Source organism: Rattus rattus, chromosome 1, assembly GCF_011064425.1.
Source record: "Rattus rattus isolate New Zealand chromosome 1, Rrattus_CSIRO_v1, whole genome shotgun sequence".
NCBI lineage: Eukaryota > Metazoa > Chordata > Mammalia > Rodentia > Muridae > Rattus > Rattus rattus.
Genome location: NC_046154.1, coordinates 21,759,574 through 21,765,573, shown reverse-complemented (window position 1 = coordinate 21,765,573; position 6,000 = coordinate 21,759,574). Strand labels below are relative to the sequence as shown.

Sequence of the window (6,000 nt, the reverse complement as noted above, 5' to 3'; positions counted from 1 at the left end):
TGAATGCCACGCGGATCATCTGATTATCCTCATATTACAGAGGGAGGAGCGAGGGAGGGAGGGAGCGAGGCTCAGTGAACTCCCCTGAACTGGGGAATAGGTTTGTCACATGACCAGAAAATGTGTGGGTTCTCATGACCAGAGAACTAAGACACAAATGAGAAGTTCGTTTGTTTATTTAACTAGAGACAGAGTATTATGTAGCCCACAATGGCCTCAAGCCCACTATGTTGCCAAGGATGACCTTAATTTTTTCAAAACCTTTGTTTTAAAATCTCTGTGCTCTGGGTTCGGTCCCCAGCTCCGAAAAAAAAGAACAAAAAAAAAAAAATCTCTGTGCTCAGGAGGCAGAGGCAGACAGATCTCTGAGTGTGAGGCCAGCCTCCCTTACGGATCTCTTTCCAGGACAGCTAGAGCTACACAGTGAAACCCCGTCTTGAAAGCATCAGCAAAAACAAGAACGAGCTTTAATTTTATTTTTTTATGTGCACGAGTGTTTTGTTTACGTGTATGTATGTGTAGTATGTATGTACTTGGTGCCTGCAAAGACCAGAAAAGACCATTAGATCCTTTGGACCTGGGTTTGCACATTGTTGTGAGCTTCTGTGTGGGTGCTGGACGGAACCTGGATCCTCTGCAAAATGCTCTAACCATTAGACTACCTCCCCAGTTCTATCTTTATGTCCACTTTATGTCCACTGTCACTCTCTTCAGACACACCAGAAGAGGACTTCGGATCCCGTTACAGATGGTTGTGAGCCACCGTGTGGTTGCTGGGAATTGAACTCAGGACCTCTGGAAGAGCAGTGTTCTTTTTTTTTTTTTTTTTTTTTTTTTTTCCCCCGGAGCTGGGGACCGAACCCAGGGCCTTGCTCTTGCTAGGCAAGCGCCCTACCGCTGAGCTAAATACCCAACCCAAGAGCAGTGTTCTTAACCACTGAGCCTCTCTCCAGCCCTCCCACTTCTAAACTTTCTTTCCCTTTCTTCCTTTCTTTGTTTCTTTCTTTCTTTGTTTCTTTCTTTCTTTGTTTCTTTGTTTCTTTCTTTGAGACAGGATTTCACTTTGTAGCTCTGGATGTCCAGGAACTTACTATGCAGACCAGATTGCCCTCAAACTCACAGAGCTCTGCCTGCCTCTGCCTCCCAAGTGTTGGGATTAAAAGCATTTGCCACTCTGCCAGTCTCTGCAGTTGAATTTCTGAATGTTTTGGGTTTACCTCCTGAGTGCTGGAATTACAGGTATGCTCTACCACATCAGTCTATGCAGTGTTTGTGATTGAAGCCAGGGCATTGTGCATACTAGACAAATGCTCTACCAACGGAAATGTATCCCTAGCCCCAAAGGGTACTCCATGTTGGCCCTAGACATGGGATCCTCCTGTCTCTTCAGCATTTGCCTACCAGCGCACATGGCCATGAATAGCATTATTTTTTAAGTCATGCTTTTATTCGTAGTCCAGCTTGTCAAACTAGTAATGCACCTGCCTTCTGAATGCTGGGATTTTAGATAGGAATATGTCACTACTACACCCAGCTGGAGGTCGAGATCGGATGCAAGTTAAAATGTATCCATGGCCCTGTGAGAGCTCAAGTTAATGCCATCAGGTACTGAGAGCCTAGAGAGCTGGTTTTTGCCTTGGGGGGACTAGGACGACATGCACGGGAGATGAGGTGACAAGCAGGAGGCCGGATGTGGGAAAGCAGTGGGTGTGCTGTGGGAAGTTTAGGTAAACTTTAGAGTGTGTGTATGAAGGTAGGAAGTGAGCACACCAGGCCATGGATTTGGCCTTTGTTCCATAGGCAATAAAGAGCTTACACAAGAGGCGTCTCCAGAGACCAACCATACTCCTGCAGTCAGAGAGGAAGCAGCTCTCAGCCATCTGTGTCCCGGCTTGTGCAGGCTGCTGGGTGCCAGCGCGTGGGAGGGCGTCCACAGAATGTCTCTGAATGTGGCCTGTGCTCTGCAGGGCTACCTTTAAAGTCCTTTCCCTCCGTGGGGGGGGGGCGGGCGAGGGAAGGGTTCTATGGGCCCTAGTACTTTGCACATAGAAGACATTGGTGGGACTTTTTGAGACCATCTGGCCACTGCCGATTCCCATTTTAAAGAAGGAAAAAGTAAGGACTATAGATGGGAAAGAACTTTCCTGGCAGCACAGGGGAAATAATGTGGAGTTCGTGGGCCTAGAAGTCATGACCTCTGAACCACGCCCAGTTCCTTCTCCACACTCACTAAATGGTGTTTGGCTGAGCGATTACTCCATTTTAGGCTCTAATCCCTTTGCATGGAAGATTTTACTGCACTCCCCTCCCCACCAACGTCTCTGAGAGCGTTCCTTTGGAGTGCAGTCTTGCTTTCCAAGTCAGGTTTCCTTCGGAAACTAGCCCAGGTCCGGGGCACCTAGCTTGGAAGGCAATGAAAACTTGGCAGGGTTCAAACCCTAGGCTTGGAAGTGGGAGGGCAAAAGAAAGGTAGAGAGGGGCGTGGCTTAACAACCGCCCCGCCCCCGGAGCGCTGACGCCACACAAGGCCCCGCCCCTCATTGTCAGTCTGGGGGAGCCTGAGTAGGCGCCGGCCGCTGGGAGCGGAGCGCCGGATCCTCCGGCGGCGGGATCGCGGGCCGCAGCCGCTGAGGTGAGTCGGCGGCGGGAGTGTGGCCAGGCGGGCGGCCCGGGGGTCCGGCCTGTGTGCAGGGGGTGGGAGGATCTCGGCCGGGGTGTCCCGGGGGCGGCGGGGAGTGCGCGCGATTTCTGGAAGCGGAGCCGGGAAGGGGAGGTCTCCGGTGGGCCAGCCCGAGAGAGTGTGGCCAGAGTTGGAGGGAGAGACTCAGAGATTTTTTTTCTTCCTGAGGAGGGGGAGGGACGTTTCTGAGGAGACTGGGGAGACGCCGAGTGAGGGCGAGCGCGGCTGTGGCGGCCAAGGAGGCGTCGGGGTCCTCGCCGGGCTCCGCGGGGCGGCGGGCCGGGAGGAAGGAAGTGAGCGGACAGGAAGGGCCGCGGCCGGTGTGCGGGACGCGGCGCGCGGGGGACGGGGAGAGGCCCGCGGCGGCCCCTGGGCGTCCGCAGCTGTCGGCCCCGGGCTGCGGCCCGCCCGCGCGACTCCCGCCGGCGCGCTGCTCCGTCTCGCGGCCAGACCGCCGCGGCCCGGGAAGGAATTCGAGGCATTCGCTTTGTTTAAGTTGCCAGTCGACAGTCCCGAGGACTAATTAATGGTGGAATCTGCAGGGGCACTCGGGTAGCCGCCGGCCCCCTCCCGCCGCCGCGGTGAACTTTCCGCAGCGCGCACCCCGCCCCGCGGCCGGGCAGGGAAGGGAGCCATGGCTTCCCGAAGCGCAGGAATGAAGTGCGGTTTCGGGAGCCGCTTTTGGCCTGCGCTTGGCCAGGAGACTAGAGAGGGGAAGCCGGCGTCCAGGGCACGCGGGGCTGGTGGGTTCCGCAGCCCGGTGGGGACCTCTCCGCGGTGCCTGCGGTTTCTGCTAATTACCTCGCAGGAGCCTCCGCCGGCCGAGAAAGACCCATCTCGCTGTGGAGCATCTGTTTCTTCATCGCGTCAGCCCCTTTCCTAACACTGCAGAGCTTGTTGTGGCTTGTTTCGGAAATGCCGAGGCGGGTGCTCACACTTCGGGGTGGGAGAGGGGAAGAGAGCAGGCAACCCCCCATCCCCCTTCACACACCTCCAAAAAAAAAAAAAAAATCTCCGCAGTGTTCTTTAACCAAGGAGCTTGCAGATTCTCTGTCGCACCTTCGATGACTTGAATGACCTTGGGGGAAAGAATTGTGCTTCTGAGCGCCTCGTGGTGGCTTTTCTGTCCATTGAGGAGAAAATACTCTCTGGACCTCTGTGCCTTTTGGGAGATAATTTTGAGAATTGGGGTTTGTTCAGGGTATTTCTTTTCTTTCTTTCTTTTTTTTTTTTTTAAAACCAACCGCTGTGGTTCTGGCTTAAGGATCTGAATAGTGACAGAGCAAGGAAGAATTCGGATCACCTAGGAAGATTTAGCAACCCCAGATGAGGGGAGGATATTTCCTTTGGGAAAAATCTGTACAGTATGTTCCAGATTGCCTTCTGTCACTTTGTGTGCATCTTTGGTGGCATTTGTGTGGTTAAATTCTATAACCCCCTTAGAAAATTCTTCTCTTGTTAGAAATAATTGTTTTGCACAGAATTTCCCCTTGGGGCAGATTAAGGTTTTGCTCAATTTACTCGGAAGAATTTTCCAGGTTTCTAAAATTAAATCACTTTTCTAAACATAGCAGCTAAAGTTTGAAAAACTAGAAATAGTGGGATGGTTAAGGGATGGATTGGATGGGAAGGTAGGAAGGATAGGTTCACAGCTGACCATCCACTAATAGCATGGATTTGAAAAGAGGTTTGTCTTCCTGTGTCTGGGAATGTTCACATGAGTTCAGGTGCTCTCTGAGGCCAGATCCCCCTAGACTTTTAGGCAGCTGTGGTTGGGAGTTGCCTGACATGTGTGCTGGAAACTGAACTTTGGTTTACTGGAGAGCAGGAAGGGTGCTTAAACATTTTGCCCTCTCTCTAGTTCCCATGATATGGATTGGTAATTAGCCTTCCTTGATTTTTATTTATTTATTTTTTTAAGCATGAAGACCAAGAAAGGAAACTAATAATGTTAAGTTGTCATTCAATAATACTGCTGGGGAGTGAGCATAATATATAGTCATCTCAACAAGTCTGTGAAATGCCAGTCCAGCAAACTGAAGACTAGAATGTAAAAGTGACTATCCCAAACTCATGCATATGACCAGTAAGAAGTGGCACTGGAATTCAAAAGTCAAGTCAGTTTGGAAGTCCTACAGTTATTTCCCCCATACTGAGAAACTTAGTTTGTATGTTTTTGAGTCAGCCCACTGGGTCACTGAGGATCTTAGAGTAAGTCACTCAAGTATTTTACAATAAATAGCCTTCTTCCAGAGAGTTGTCAGTATGCTTTGGCGGCAAGTTTTTGGTACAAAGCCTATATAAAAATTTGTACTTTTCATAGTAGGTGCTTAATGTTTTGCGTATGTTGGATTAAAACAATGGATACATAAGGTGCTCAGACATTTCATCTATATAATGGAAGTTGGTAGAAAGTTGTAATGATCATGCATTAGAGGCCACCGTTAAAGTGACATTCAGGGTCTAGAAATTGAAACATTTTCATATGACAGTTTTGGGACAGTACTAACTCAGTAAAGGACACTGCTTGTAAGACTCAGATAATCCAACCTGAAGGATTTGTTACAAATTTTGATGCATATAATAGACACTCGGTAAATTTATTTGCTGAATGAATGAATGTATATGTTATTGATATATAATTTATATAAGATATAATCGGCCAATGTTAGGTGAATAGTTTGAGCTTTGCGAAAGTTATAGAATTATATCAGTTATAAAGTTACTACTACTGCCTTTATTCTTTTAAACTTTAAGGAATTGGTAACAGATGGAGCCCAAGGAAAGTTAGATTTCTGTGCTTAGATTTTATACTGTGATCTCAGAATGAATATTAGGGAGTTTATATGCCAACTTGGTAGGAAATAGGGAAACCTTAAATATTTAATGCTGAGCATAAGAGAGCATAATGATGACTATATTTGGGAAGAAGTAGATTTTAGTTACTTCTAGGCCATAGGATATATTTTTGCTAACAGTAATCCTAGTTAAATTTTCATTTTTTTTTTTCAAGACTAGGTTTCTCCTTGCAGCACTGGCTGTCCTAGAACTCTGTAGATCAGGCTAGCCTCAAACTTTCTGAGATCTGTTTACTTCCCATGTGTGCTGTGCCACCACCATCTGGCTATAGTTTCTTGTTGTTTGTTTGTTTTTTAACCATTTTTTTTTTATTTTTATGTGCAGTAGTGTTGGTGTATATTTGCGTGAGGGTTTGGTTCTTCTAGAACTGGAGTTAGACAGTTGTGAGCTGCCATGTGGGTGTTGGAAATTGAACCAGGGTCCTGTGGAAGAGCAGCCAGTACTCTGAGCCATCTCTGTAA

The 6,000-nt window shown here is 48.4% G+C and overlaps 1 protein-coding gene across 2 annotated transcripts in view; it reads left to right on the top strand.

Annotated features, from left to right (window-relative positions):
* Positions 1-2,529: 2,529 nt before the first annotated feature.
* The window catches only part of Luzp1 (leucine zipper protein 1), a 74,911-nt gene continuing 71,440 nt past the window's right edge, over positions 2,530-6,000 (top strand). For both annotated transcript variants that reach the window (XM_032895994.1, XM_032895999.1), the window contains exon 1: positions 2,530-2,632. The gene's annotated coding sequence lies outside the window, so the exon portion shown is untranslated. The remainder of the gene's footprint in view (positions 2,633-6,000) is intronic.